This window comes from Fistularia commersonii, chromosome 3 (assembly GCF_037954325.1).
Source record: "Fistularia commersonii isolate RoL2024-O1a breed Wild chromosome 3, RoL_Fcom_v1.0, whole genome shotgun sequence".
NCBI lineage: Eukaryota > Metazoa > Chordata > Actinopteri > Syngnathiformes > Fistulariidae > Fistularia > Fistularia commersonii.
Window position 1 is genome coordinate 3,360,996 of NC_141286.1, and position 15,060 is coordinate 3,376,055.

The 15,060-nt window shown below is 38.0% G+C and overlaps 1 protein-coding gene across 16 annotated transcripts in view; it reads left to right on the top strand.

The window, feature by feature from the left end:
• phldb1b (pleckstrin homology-like domain, family B, member 1b) overlaps positions 1–15,060 on the top strand; it is a 127,707-nt gene that overhangs the window by 49,994 nt on the left and 62,653 nt on the right. For 4 of the 16 annotated variants that reach the window (XM_086141669.1, XM_086141697.1, XM_086141720.1 and 1 more), the window contains exon 1: positions 4,823–5,343. The exons of the other annotated variants lie outside the window; for them this stretch is intronic. The gene's annotated coding sequence lies outside the window, so the exon portion shown is untranslated. Of the gene's footprint in view, positions 1–4,822; positions 5,344–15,060 lie in introns of those variants that run through there. 16 annotated transcript variants of the gene reach the window in all.

The following is a 15,060-nucleotide window of genomic DNA, read 5'->3' on the forward strand; positions in this document are numbered from 1 at the left end:
ACATGCATGACGCATCAATCTGGGAATAAAACCACCGTCTCACGAGTAATTTACTGTTGGTGATTTAGCCCGGAATATTAAACATGTCAGGGAAGTAAAATTGTGACGTGTGTAATTGTTTTGTGGAAACTTGCCAAAGTTTACATCAGATTTCAGCAAAAAGAGAAAGAGCGAGACGGGGAAAAGGGATGCTATTCATCATTAGTCACAGTAAACTTCCCTCCCTTGTAAGTGTGTAATCACGCGTCCATTCCCGGACGCCTTGTCAGCTTCACCGTCATGACTAAATTTCCTTTTTTTTACTCACTTTGCAAGGACCAACGTGCTTCTTTTCGAATCGAAATCCAATGCAAAGTTGTGTGTTTGTGTGCGGAAGAATGTGCCGACGTGTTTCTCTGTGTTTTGGCATTTCAACCCTGGTCTCTGGCTGCGCAACTTGAGTGGGACACAGACTATTTATATTACCGCGCTACCCAAGAAAAGCTCCCGCTGTGGCGGTGGAGGGAGATTTTTGTTTTAAAAAATGACCGTGAGGTACGGTATGAAAGGAATGGCTCAGGTTGTTCACAAAGAGGTGTTACTGAGTGCAAGCGCCGGCTGGTACAGACCTCATTTCACACCAGCTTTTATTGGTATTTTCAAATTTCTTTCTGAGGATTCAGTTGCGAGTGAAGCTACATGTATAGCGAGACGTAAATTTTATCTGTTGTTTTTATTTTCCGAATGAAATCCACTGCCAGTCATATTCTGGATAGAAGTTTTTTTTTTTTTTTAATCTTATCTTATCTTATCTTATCTTATCTTATCTTATCTTATCTTATCTTATCTTATCTTATCTTATCTTATCTTGTGCTATTCTAATTCAATTTCCTTACTGTGTCAAGAGCCAATCATAATCTGTATAGAATGTTTTTTATTTTTATTTGATTTCATCTTGTTTGACTTCATTTTATCCAAGTTCACTTTCGTTATTGTATTAAGACCAAACCTATTACTGCCAAATGCCTGTCAATCTTAATCTGAATAGAAGGTTTTTTATTCTTATTGATCTGATTTATCTTATTTTCATCCTAGTTTACTTTCCTTATTTTATCAACATCAAACCTTTTGTTGCAAAATGCCTGCCAATCATAATCTGGATAGAAAGTGTTTTATTTTATTTTAGCGTTATTTGTTTTCCTTATTGTGTCCAGATCATCTTCATATTTACCGTTACCTTCAAAATAAGAAATTACGGGAGGATTTCCAGAGAACCTCCTCGACCAAAACATTGTCAGAAACGACTTAAACAGCAACAGAAAATATATAAAAGCATGCATTAAAATCAACACAAACATACATGAAATCAGCGAAAAACTGATTTTTGAAAGCGCTATCAACAAGAAATAACCAGCACCCGAGATGCTATTCAAGACCAGCTGCTCAGCGCCCTTTCAGGAAATTAAGAAAAATATTAGTGCATCCCCATATTAATCCGCCCCACTTAAATTGAATAAAATTAACTGCTCTGCTAAGCCGGAGAGACGGGCGGTTTATTAGCGTTGTTTTTCTGATTCACAAGCACATAACGTGATGAAATATATCACTATTGAGGTGCGGCCTTTTAATATTCCGGCCCTGTGATTCCAACTTTGGTGAGATTCCGATTGCGGGCCGCGGTGAGATAATACCGGAAAATAAATAGGTCACCACCCAGAGACGGCTTCGATTTCTCTGATGCTCCATTATTGGATGCAACAAGTGAGTATTGTTCTAAAAATGAAAACGTGCTTGACAGGCATTTAGCTGTAATCCTCTTGGATTTATTAGAAGAGCGCGAATTAAAGGGCACGTAAGAACAAACAGATTGTTCTAAAGCTAAAGTGAGCTCATGTTTGTCGGGATGAATGTTTGGACGCTGTTACGCTCTGCGTCTTTTCATTTATTGCACGCGCTAATGTGTCCCGAGGTCTCACATCCTGGTTTTAATGCGTTTTTTTTTTTTTTTTTCTTTCTTTCTTTTTTTTTAATGGCTTCACCTTTGTTCTTTCATGCACTGATACACACAAACAGAGCGGCTCCTTTATTACCGTGCCGCTCTAAATAAAACTGGCTCCAATTCAAACATGTTTTATTTACATGGCAGACTGGTCAAACAGCAAGGAAAGCCGTTTCATCCAGAGCCAATAAAACATATCGATCAGGTTCGCTATTTTCAATTAGGGTATTGAAGAGGGTGGTGGTTCTCTGCAAATCAATAAAATTAATTGAATTATATGTTAAAGATGCAGCATTCGGATGCCTCTCAAGCATTTGGATACACGAGATGTTTCACAGTTTCTCTCCAAATACAGCATTTAAATAATTGACTACGTTTTTGTTTTATCTAAATGAATATGGAGCTGATTTTGAATGACAGTAGATTTGTCAGAACTGCAGGACAGCGTTGAATTACAGCAAAGAAAATTAGAAAGAACCCCCCCCCCACATTAGAAATAGGATCCAAAACCAACTAAATAAACAGGATCCATACAAATAAAGTTGAATTCAGGATATGTTTGAAAGTTTAAAAAAAATGAGAATCATTTGAAATATGAATGGGGAAGAAATTAAGTTAAAATATTAAATTAATTCAGACATTAAATTCGGAAAGTAACCTATTTTGGTCCGGACCAGAGGTCTCCAACAGGGGGGGCTGCAAAGGCACTGCAAGGGGGCTTTGAGAGATTTTTGTTTGATTAAACAATTCACTCATTCATGTCCAAAAACATGCAGTAGGTTCATTGGAAACCCTAAATAGGCCGGATTTGTAAATGAAAGAATGAATGGTATGTCTTTATATGCGACCGGTCCAGGACGCTGGTTCCGGCAGCACTGCGACCATGAATGCAGAATAAGCAGTATGGACGCTGAATGAATGTAAATATAACTTGTGCATTATGTTAATGCAAACGTGTGCATTATGTTAATGCATATAATAATATTATGTAGTTGTGCACTATGTCATGTTATGTGTATAGCACTAAATGCACAACAACAAAGTATTGTAGCGAGGGGTTTATGCTGATCCTTGTTTTCTGTGTGATTGTGGGGAATTTTGTGGATGTGGTTTGGGGTGCAAGGAATTCAGTTTTTTTTTTTTTTAATTACCTGGAATTGGCAGGAACTGGGATATTGCAGGCTTGTGGGCCGTGGCCAACAACAGCTATTGCTTACTAAACTGACGTTTTACCGTCAACCAGGTGTTTCTCCTGACTAAAACGCTACATTAAGCGTATACATGGTTCTAGTTTAACGTAAAAAAAATAAACTAAATTTACATAGGTGCCAAGATAAGGCTTTATTGATACCCATGGGGAAAATATCAATAAATATGAATATAAATATAAATAGAAAAGACAATTAAAAGGACAAAGACAATAACAAGGATAGGAAGAGGTAACAGAATGACAACAAAGATAAAAATAAACAGGATGCAATGCAATGCAATTAAATAAACAAAAATTACTTTTCATGATATTTTAATATTTTGTGATAGGATTTTTGAGTTTTCTTAAGCTGTAAGCCATAATTAACAAAATTAAAATAATAAAAGGCTTGCAACATCTCAGTTGATTTGTAATGATTCCAGAATGTATGACATTTTTGTTTTTGCAATTGCATTACTGAGGATAAAGATCTTGATCACGATATTCTAATTTTCTGAGACAGTCCTGCGCATATATATATCTTCTATATATCTTCTTTTCAGATCTTCTTTCTTATATATATATATATATTTCTTTCAGATCTTCTTTCTTATATATACTGCTCAAAAAAATAAAGGGAACACTTGAACAACACAATGTAACTCCAAGTCAATCACACTTGTGTGAAATCATAGTGTCCACTCAGGAAGCAACACAGATTCATTTGGACTTGTTTTAAGGACATTACATCAAAGTTGGATCAGCCTGGAGTTTGTTTTTACACTTTAATTTTGAGTGTGATTCCTAATCCAGACCTCCATGGGTTGATACAATTGATTTCCATTGATCATTTTGGTGTGATTTTGTTGTCAGCACATTCAACTGTGTAAAGAGCAAAGTATTTCATAAGAATATTTCATTCATTTAGATCTAGGATGTGTTTTTTAAGTGTTCCCTTTATTTTTTTGAGCAGTGTATATATACATACATATATATACACACACACACACACACACACACATATATATATATATGGAGCACGATATATATCCATATATATCGAGCTCCATAATATACATATATATAGATATATATATATAGTAGGGGGCTCCTGCTCCATTTTTCCATCATTTTGGAAGTTGCTTTGTAATGAATCCAGAATGTATGACATTTTTGTTTTTGTAATTGCATTACAGAAGATAAAGAACTCGATCACGATATTCTAATTTTCTGAGACAGTCCTGTATATATATATATATATATAGGGGGTTCCTGCTCCATTTTCCCATCATTTTGGGGGTGCTTTTCCCTAAAAACGCTGCAGACCCCTGGTCTGGGAGGGACTGTGAGCCGCTCCCGCACTGCACGGTCCTTCCCTGATGGATCATTCTGCCCGTCACGCACGGAAACACGCACGCCGCAGATCTTCTTTCACCCGGAGACAATGAAGGCACATTGTAAACGACTGTAAACCCCCCCTCCTCCCCTCCTTTGAATGAACCGAGGGGGCAGAGCTGCAGAGTTTTTACAGAGGGCTGCTAGACAGCTGCAGCCGCCGGGACCCTCCGCATATCTGCGCCTTATATCATTATTGTCAATGGGCTCTGAGGATTAGCATAACAAGGGAGCATCGGGACGCTTAAGAAATAAAACACGTGGTTCGATTTTTTTTTTTTTTTTTTTTTTTTTTTTTTAAGGAGCACCGGCGATGAAAAGACCGGAGGTGGAGATGGGTTTCATCTACCGAAGCTAAAAAATATATATAAAAAAAAAAAAAAAAAAGTAAGTTGGATTCATCGCTCAGCTCGCGTACCTCTTTGTTGCTGTCTGGTTTCAAACTTCCGCCGGACTTCCCTTAGAAAATATCGTAAACGCTAAAATGCTGTCTCATCTTTACGCGATTCTGTGCCGTTTGAGGTTTTAGTGAGACTCGCTCGCATGAGCAGGAGGTCACTTTCAATTCGGCATATGTTTGCAAGACGATAAACTGTTAGAAGTTTCACTTTTAAGGGAAGTTTTTTTTTTAGTTGACGGACTTTCCACATCGGTGGCCGGGAAGTGACTGACAGGGTGGGAGAGAAAAAGACACCTATACGTTTTCTCGTACGACTTACCAAGCCGAAATTGAAGTGAATAACAAAACCGAAGCTCCCGTCAGACCGATGTTAATTTGACGGTAAGTGGCTTGAACGTCCGCGCATCTTTTTTGTTTTCCTTTCGTACAAGTAAAGCTATTTTGAAGATTTTTGTATGGGATTTTGCGTTTGCAAGTGTGCAAATGTTGCGAGTGTTGCAAGTGTCGAGTGTTGCTTCCCAGAGTCGCCCCAAACGTCTCCCCACTCTGTGCATGGGAGTTCTGTTTATAGATGTCTGTCAGGTCTGCATGGTTGCCCCCTGCACCTCCACCAAAACCTTCCCCTGCGTCTGTCTACTATTACACTTCTATTCCTGGATGCCAATGTGACCGAACCGGGGTTGGTAACTGGAAGAGCTTCCCCTGCAAGCATCCTGCTTATTCAGAGACCCCCAGGTTCTGGAGCGCTGGTGGGGTTTGACAGACACCTGGGGTATTTAGGTGCAGGGGCTTTGCAGGGCTTTGATATAGTGCTGAGACATGGGCTGACTCCCAGACATTCGCTGTCCTCAACATCCCCTCATAAACCGCCCACTAGCTTTTCTGAATTCCCGTTAACTGTACTGCAGTACTGATCATTTTATGTAATTTTACTCTATATTCGTATATCATTCCTTAGTAAACCGAATTAAAAGGTGCGGGAGGGACGATTGCAGAAAAGGAAAATTTACATTCAGAAATTGAATGAAATTGTCGGACCTTCATCGAAAAGACCTGTTGATGGAGAAAGCGCCTGGAGTGCAAAAAAAAAAGGAGAAAAAAAATCACAAAATATTTGCTTTGAAATTACCAAGATGTTTTAACAGTAAGTCAGATTCACATACACACAGCAGCGAATAAACGATAAACAAATGAACAAATTGGTTTGTTATTACATTGGCAAATATATCTAAATCAACTCAGTATTATAACACATAAATGGATAACAGTTAGTCACATAGGTTTTCTTTTGCTTATCAAATATAGTGTTTGACAGGCCTCATATGAGGAGACTAGCAGCTTGTTTAAAAAAAAAAAAAAGCTAGTTGATCAGTTTCTCTATAATGAGTCTCACAGGCACTCGACTCAACACATCTGAATTTGACCAAATGTTGCACCTGCAGCCATGTGTGGAGCGCAGAGCTCGATCTGATATCGCTGCCATCTGCCTCGGGGAACATGTTTTGCAGTGGGGGGGGGGTTTGGCCTTTAGTTGCTGTGACAGGAAAAAAAAAGAGCGGGGGGTGCGATGGAACATCTGTTCTGACAGGCGGTAACCAGCATCTGACACGGTGATGCGGGTCCAGCCTGCAGGATCCTGCATCTGGCCGGTGGATCCTGCTCACGCCCTGATCTGATTATGGTTAAGAGTTTTCAAGTGTAAATTGAAGCTCCTGAGTTGTGTTTGTGTTGATTTCTATGTCTAGCTGAAAATTGTTATTACAGTTTAACTGTCCAAAATCGATACCAATCACTGTTTTTTTTAAAATCTTATCTATCTATCCAGTTTTTGTCTTAAATCTTTTTTTTTTTTTTTTAGCATCGTCACAAAAGCTTAATTGGCAAACGGTTGTCATTAAAATACAAAACTGTCAAAAGAGAATCAAGAAATTTAAATCATCAAAAAACATAATCGTAATTAATGAAGAAATTGCCTTAAAATCAGCAAAAAATTCCTTGAAAATTGTGAAAATACCATATTGAATTTTGTATTGGTGGCCTAAACATTTGTAAGAAATCATTTTGATGAAACAGCCTTTATTAATTACCAAGTAACCTTGGCAACAATATATCACAAATGAGCAAGCTTGCTTGAAAATAAGTAACATAGTACTTGTAAACTAGCATTAAATTACATCAAAAACTGACAAATTAAATAAGAAGTTAGACAAAAATGATCAGTCGAGTACATGGATCCCAACATTTACCTTCTGACAATCCTAGATATTGACATTTCTTTATTTCTACCGATGTCAGGTTCAGTGATGCTACATAGGATTCTGTTTTCCACCTTTATTTAAACATAAGAGGAATCAAACTTTCACACTTTTCAATTAGTTTTAAAAATTTTTATCATTGGTATCTGACCTACATCTAACCAGGTATAATGATATATATGATCTGACTGCTGTAATTTTAATGTATTTTCCCATGACCCAGCTCAAATCAAATGTTGGTGGAACCATCAGGCCCGTTTGCTCACCTTTAATGAATTTGCATTTTTTTTTTTTTTTTGGATGGATAAGTTGCAGCTTTTGAGAGAGCCTGTTATTCAAAAAAAATATTTTTTTCGTTTTTTTTTTAAACTGGCATTTTCTTTTATGATCACTTTGCATTTTTTTTTTGGATGGATAAGTTGGAGCTTTTGAGAGAGCCTGTCATTCAAAAAGAATTTTTTTTTTTTTAAACTGGTATTTTCTTTTATGATCACTTTGCATTTTTTTTTGATGGATAAGTTGCAGCTTTTGAGAGAGCCTGTCATTCAAAAAAAATATTTTTTTCGTTTTTTTTAAACTGGCATTTTCTTTTATGATCACTTTGCATTTTTTTTTGGATGGGTAAGTTGGAGCTTTTGAAAGAGCCTGTCAGTCAAAAAAAAAAAAATTTTTTTCTATATTGGCTTTTTCTTTTCTGATCACTTTGCATTTTTTTTGGATGGGTAAGTTGGAGCTTTTGAAAGAGCCTGTCAGTCAAAAAAAAAAAAAAATTTTTTTTTTTTATATTGGCTTTTTCTTTTCTGATCACTGCCACGGTGGGACACAAGCTCTTTCACTGGTCGTTCGGTTTGATGACCACATTCTAATTTGATTTACTGCTCACATAAACTCGAAAGTATGTGTGCGGGAGCAGTCGCGCGGGATTAACCGCTGTTTGCAGATATCTTCCATCCTGGCGTCCTGCTGACGTCAGGCCGGTCTCAGCACGCTGTCTCTTCTTCCAACCTGGTATTTATTCCCGTAAGACGGGAATGCGGGGTCAGGCCACCTTCCTCCTCCTCCTCCCCTCTTCTTCTTCCTCTGGTATGTGTGTCTGTTTGATGGCCTCTGCCTTGGCGGAGGTTAGTCATTGATTAACTGGTGGGTTTGACTTTTTGGCCTTTGCAGACATCAGAACACTCTGGTTTCCATAGCAACCGTCCTCTTGTCTCTGATGACATTCAAGAAAAAGTTACGGTCACGGCGGCGGATCGAGCATAACGCCGCTCTTATGCGTTTAGGTTATTATGTTCGATTTCTGCTATTTGAATCACGCAGATTTGCAGAGAGTTTTCCACGCCTGCTGCTGACATGTGCGGGTTTTGTACGACGGGGAAATTGTAGCGTCCGAATGCACGTTACAGAGTTTCCCTCGTGCCTCAGTAGAAAGCCACAGTCCAACAAATCGGACTTGAGTCAAACACCGGCCACAGGATTGATTACCTTTAAAAACGGACATGACAAAAATAATATGATGCTTGAAACTTGACATGGACTTTAATAACAATTATTCTGCTTCCACTTTATGACTTTGTTACTCTCCTCAAGCCTGAGTGCAAAACTGACAGAGATATTAAATATTTGGGTGAAAAAAGGAGAGAAAAACACCTTTTGCAAAAAAAATATGGATTTTTTTGCAAAAAAAAAAAAAAAAGGAAGATTTTTGGCATGATATTCAAAGAGAGTGATTGGGCTTTATCAGGAAAAAAAAATAACAACAAACTACTTATCTGCACATTTGACCAAGAATGAGTGTAATTGAAGAAATGCAAACCAGTGACTTATGTCAAAAGTGAGGAATTTGTGCTGTTATCATTGTATACATTTATAGTTATTATTTTCTTTTTATACCTGTTTGAACACAATCTAGAATTGTGACGCTAATTGAATGGACCGAAATGTACATTTTTTTCTCCATTAGTGTATGGTACTTTTTCATCAATACCACTTAAAAAAAAAAAATCACATAATTGCAGTGTTCATCAGTAACTGTATTGCAAGGACAGTAGGAAATAGGAATAAAAAACATGTTGATTAATAATGTAATCATAAATGCTTATCATATGATAATAACAGATGAATGAGTAAAATGAATGAAAATGAGGTGAAAATAAATCCCTTTTTATATTATAATAAACAGTTAGCCCATAATGTAGTATATTATCAGGAATATTTAGACATTTTGTTCAACTAAAAATGGATCATTTCTAATCTGATATACACAGCAGTCAATATTTTCTGATGCATACAAACTATTTACTTGTGTCGACTAAACGAAACAATGGCTTCATCCAACATCGGCGAAGCTTCCTAAAACCCTTTCGATGTCTTCTGACTAACCGAAGGAAGTGCAAGGAACTTTGAGGCTTGCTGGTTGTCTCCATGGCGACGTTCGGCATCTTTTAAAAGTGTTGTCTAGGAATGTTCAAATACGCTGCGATACTTTGGTAGTGGGTTAAAAATCGGACTACGCCGCTCTTCTGCCACTCTCTGATTGGCCGCTATCGTCACATGACGCGGAAGACCAATCTAAAATGCACTCCGCTTGGTTTTCACAAACAAATTCAATGTTTTAAACACTCACAAGTGAAATCTAATGGCACCCTTGTTTTAGCATGATAGTTAGGAGCGTCTGTCGCTCAGTTGGTAGTTCGTCCGATTTGAAATTTGTCGTTTCACCTCCCGGCCCCTCCTGTCGGCGTGCCGAAGTGTCCTCGGGCAATTCACCGAACCCCCGTTGCTCTCAGGCCCTGTTAGCGCCTTGCAGGGAAGCTCTGCATCCAGTGTAAAGCCCTTCGGAATTGCAAGATAAATAAAACGCTTTACCAATGGAAACCATTCACCGATTCCAAAGATCGACCGATCCGCATCGAAGTACCGATACGCCCATCCCTTACGGGATTGAGTGTACTGGCCTCTTCTCCTGGTCTTCGAATGCTGGCGAGGTCATGACCTCACACCATCAGGTAGCTGTCGGGAATGCGCTGGCTTTTGTTGACGCGGATCTGGACGATCGGGTTCCTAAACCTGGTCGTATTGAGCCTCTGCAGCATGGGGTTGTGCGGTGTTTATGGCGCTGTTGTGGTGAGCACAGATCTCATGGCGAAGGTACAGGATGTAACTTTATGTGCTTAAGGCGCTGGAGATGCATAAAAATTGGTCGGTCCATCATCCGCCGCTACATTTATTTATATTTAAATCCCAGTAGTGGGTTTAATCACCAACAAAGCCTGCGTGTTCTGTAAACATGTTTGTTTCCTGTACTCAGATAAGGGGGAAACTTTTCCAGAGTCAGCCAGTGATTTTCTAGTTTTGATTAGATTGTAATGGTTTGTTTTTTAATGTCCACTCCTTGCGTAACATTTTTCAAGAGTTTAAAGTTATCTAAAACCCCAAAACCCCAAAAGCCTTGTTGGGGGAATGAACTCACCAGAGACGATTTCATTAAACATTTTTTTTTTTTCTTCCGGATATGAGAACTGCTCGCATAGTTAAAAAGCTACCAACTAGATATTTATTTATAGAAATAAGATTATAGTTAGACTTTTTTTTTTTTTCTTTTTTTAAGTTTAACTAACGACGCTGCTCCTTTGTCAGCTGACAGAGATGTTGGAATATATCTGTGGCTTGAGGACGCTGAAAAAAAAAAATCCCCCGGCAGAAATCAGAAGACATAAAAACAGTGTGAAGCAGATGCAGGGTGGGAGACTAATTGGACGTTGGTGGGTAGCAATTATCTGCACAAATGTTCCCTTGGTGTCACAGAATCGATCACAGACTCCTCGTTTCCCGACTATAAATCGAATCAAGTCGGGAGGAATCCAGAACGTCTGGTCTTGCTTCTCCAGCGGGTTGCCTGCGAGCTTACTTTTAGATTTCAGATAAGATAAGATAAGATAAGGAAATTGTTGTGCCAGGGTTTCAAGCATAACATAACAATAATAGATAATAGCAGGAAGGAGGGAGTATAAGAAATACAATAAAATATAAAGTGTCAAAGATCAAAAAGAGGATTGAATTTGTCTTCGAGTCTGTTGTCTCCTGCATTTTCTGCAAACTTTCAAGTCCCGAAGGTGAAACGGAAAGACGGTCCCGCAAGGATTCACCGGTTCAAAACCTTCAGAATGGCGATCGCAAACAGTGCAATCTGAACGTGCCTGTTTCGGGCGAAACGTGTTTGGCAGCATGTGACGACGACGACGGCGACGGGGGGGGGGAATAACTTGTGACGGCGATCATGAGCTTCGTCGGAAGCCTCCGCCGATTCGCTCCGTAACCGGCAAACATGCCTTTATTTAGTTTGCACGCGTTCGTTGTGAATAAGCTTTACGTGGACTCATCCGACGGGAATGTGAAACTCTCTCCTCCGACCGACTCATCTTTCGGGAGGGGGGGAAAAAAAAAAAGAAAGAAAAAAAAAAAAAAAGAAAAACTTGAGGCTTAGCTGACACACTGGAAAGATTGAATGTGGTCGTTCCAGAGAGGAGGGATGTTATTAGAGAAACGGCGGAGTGTTTGCTTCCCCAACCATTTCTTCTCTTAATGCCACAGAATGCTAGGGGCCCGCTGCGGCATTAACACTGATTGGACTGAATGCTCCCAGGGGTTTCCACCGGAGACCGTCTGCACAAACATGTTTCTTGCACCTTCACGGGTGTTTTCTAGATGGATTATTTATTCAAATGAATAATTGAGGAAGCGGCCAAATTGTTGCACCCATCCGTTATTTTAAATTGTAGTGATCTCAGGAAGGATGATTCAAGTAACCCACTTGTCTCGGGACTATGTTGGGTAGCAAATACACTACTGAGCATTTTTTTTCTTCTTCTTTTTTTTTTTTTTTAAGTCATGTTAGGCTGTAATCCTAAATTAGAATGGGGTTATTTATCAGAAAATCAATCACATTTTTTTTTCTTTATGGAAGTTATGGAAGAAAAAAAAAGTGAAATGAAGCAATACATGGATTTTCATGAATAAAATCTGCAAATCAAAATATTTTAAAATGTTCATTGAAACAAGACTCAAACAGAAAGACGCTTGCTGAAATTGATTTGATCACTGGATAGGTTTTCAACTTAAGCTGAGGAAGTTAAAGTAATCATAAAATACTGTATGGAAAAAAAAAAGAGTTAACCTAATATTAATTCATATATATTTTTTCCCAACAGGATTGGTATTTACAATGAGTAAATATCAAACATTTAGAGTCTGATTGCTTAGTCCTTCTGAAGTGAATAAGGATTTCTTAGCTTTTTATATTTGTAAATATATATATGTATATGTATGTATGTATGCATAGTATATGTATATACCAGAGAAGCTTCAATGTAGTTCATTTAGTTCAATTAAATGCAATACTGCAATACAAAGACAGTTAAGTAGTATTTTTATACAGGGATCTATCTATCAATCTATCTATCAATCTATCAATCTATCAATCTATCTATCTATCTATCTATCTATCTATCTATCTATCTATCTATCTATCTATCTATCTATCTATCTATCTATCTATCTATCTAGTGAAGGACATCGATCTGCGACATGCTGCATAAATTAAATTTTACATAATTTTTTTTTTTTTTTTTTTAGAGCTTCCTTATCAAAAAAGAAAATCAAATCTTTCCCCTTGACTCTCAGATTTCTGCTTTATTTCCTGACCCTTTACCCCAGCAGTGTGTATATCTTTATTTTTTTCCTGGTCTATCCAGAGGGTGTGGAAAACCTGCTGGTGTTGCACTTCTTCTAAGGAGCACTCAGCATGATGAGGACAGGTGATTAGAAGAAGCGTTCCCAGAGTGCTGATGGAGACGCCGCCGTCTCTCAGCCCAGTCAGAGAATCAATCTGATTAACCTGGAAGGACACACGCCGTCCTCACGCTCACGCTCACGCTCACGCTCACGCTCACGCTCACGCTCACGCTCACGCTCCTCCCCTCCGAGCTCAATCCCAACATCGCCCGTCCTCTCCGGTATGACTTTCAGCGATGCAATTATCAGAGTGGCCATGTGTCATATTTTCCTGTTGGAAAGTGTTGGGAAGGCGGATGCTGATGAGACAGATTTGAATTTTTTTTTCTCTGGTACCGCAACCGGGTTTCGCTGAGCTCAGCCGTGGGGAAAATGAATCCCGAGATGTCTGCGAACCGCCGCTTCTTGGAAGCGTCCTGACCAGCTTATCCTGGGTCAGAGGGTTCTTTGCAGAGGAGAAGGGAAATATTTCTGCCTCCTCTGAACGAAGCATATCCAAATGAAAACTCCTCATCTCTTCAGGATCATTATTTTAATTCATCTTTAATGGATTTTTTTTTTTTTTTTTTTTTTTGCATTAAATGTAAGCAGTGAGTTGGAGTGAAGAGAAATGGCCCGACTCACTTGCGACCATTCATAAATTCGTCCTCGCACGTCATTGAACCGACGGGTCTCTTTTTCATTTTATCTTAATTCGATTCATTTTATTTTGTTTTCAAGTTATCCATGAGTTGATAAAGTATGTGGACTCTGAGTCCAATATTTTTATGAGGGCGCTCTGAGTGTTTCTAGTTGAAAACCTCAGAACTTCCTGGAAAGATTCAGGTATTGATCTCCCACCCCAAACAGTCAATCAGATGTTGGATTGTTTCTCATGAAGGGATTCCAGAGGTGAACTCTAGAAATATAAATCAAACTAGAAATAAAATGAGAACAATCGTATTTTTTCTGCGCTGCAAAGATAAAGGTTGTAAGTGCATTCAAATTTGATCTAAAGTTAGATTGATGTGTTTGGAATGGGAAACCTAAGAATAAAAAGTTAAACTCTGAAACGCACATTCATCACAAAAAAAGATGTGATTTTTAGATAATAAACCACATCGATATCAAACGTTTGTGATTGATTTGTTGACACACATTTTTCACGTTGTACAGAAATTTGCTACTGTGTGTGTGTGTGTGTGTGTGTGTGTGTGTGTGTGTGTGTATTTCACATTTATATGCCGTAAATACCTCCACAGATTGTGGGGTTCGTGTGTGTCTTCACCTTTTCCACCTGGCCTAGAAAAACTGATATCACTGATTTATCGATTTGAATTCATCGTTACTTTTAAGGGAAATAGTCGAGACGGAGAAGGGAAAGATATCATCTTTTAACATAAAATAATGACAACAATGATATTGATAATAAGATAAACTTTATTGATAATGATAATAATAACATATTCATGTATTTATTTGCATTTATTTAAATTATTTATTCCAATGTAATTGAATTGTTTATGGGGAAGGATATTTTTTATTTGAAATAGTTTTATTTTGCAAATTTGTATGGGTTTTAGCTTTTAAAGAAGAGTGTCATTGAATGAAAAATCAGTTTATATAGAGTAAAGCATTTAAGATTGTAAAAGCTTTCTAAAAGTATCCTGTTTTCAGAACAGATTCCCCTGAAATGTTACCTAGTTGAGAAAGTGAACCATTGGAGACTAAACCAATTGATAACCTTTACAGTTAGTCAAACTGTATTTTAGTCATTCACGATAAAACAAATTTTATTCTGCTTTTTGGGCTAATGAAAGCATTGACTGCTCACGCCAGTAAACACAAGTTGACCAAAGAAACAGATTTAAAAACAAATTGCAGTTCTAATAGGCTCAGATTATGTGAGGAATCTAATAAGGGCTTATTTCTCTTTTTATAACTTGAATACGGCTTGTTTGTATTCCTGATTTGTATCAAGGTTCATAGTATTCAATTTTAATTTCTGAAATGGACTCAAAAACACAAATTCTAAATACAAGCGACAATTATTGAATGCTTTAAATTACCAGAA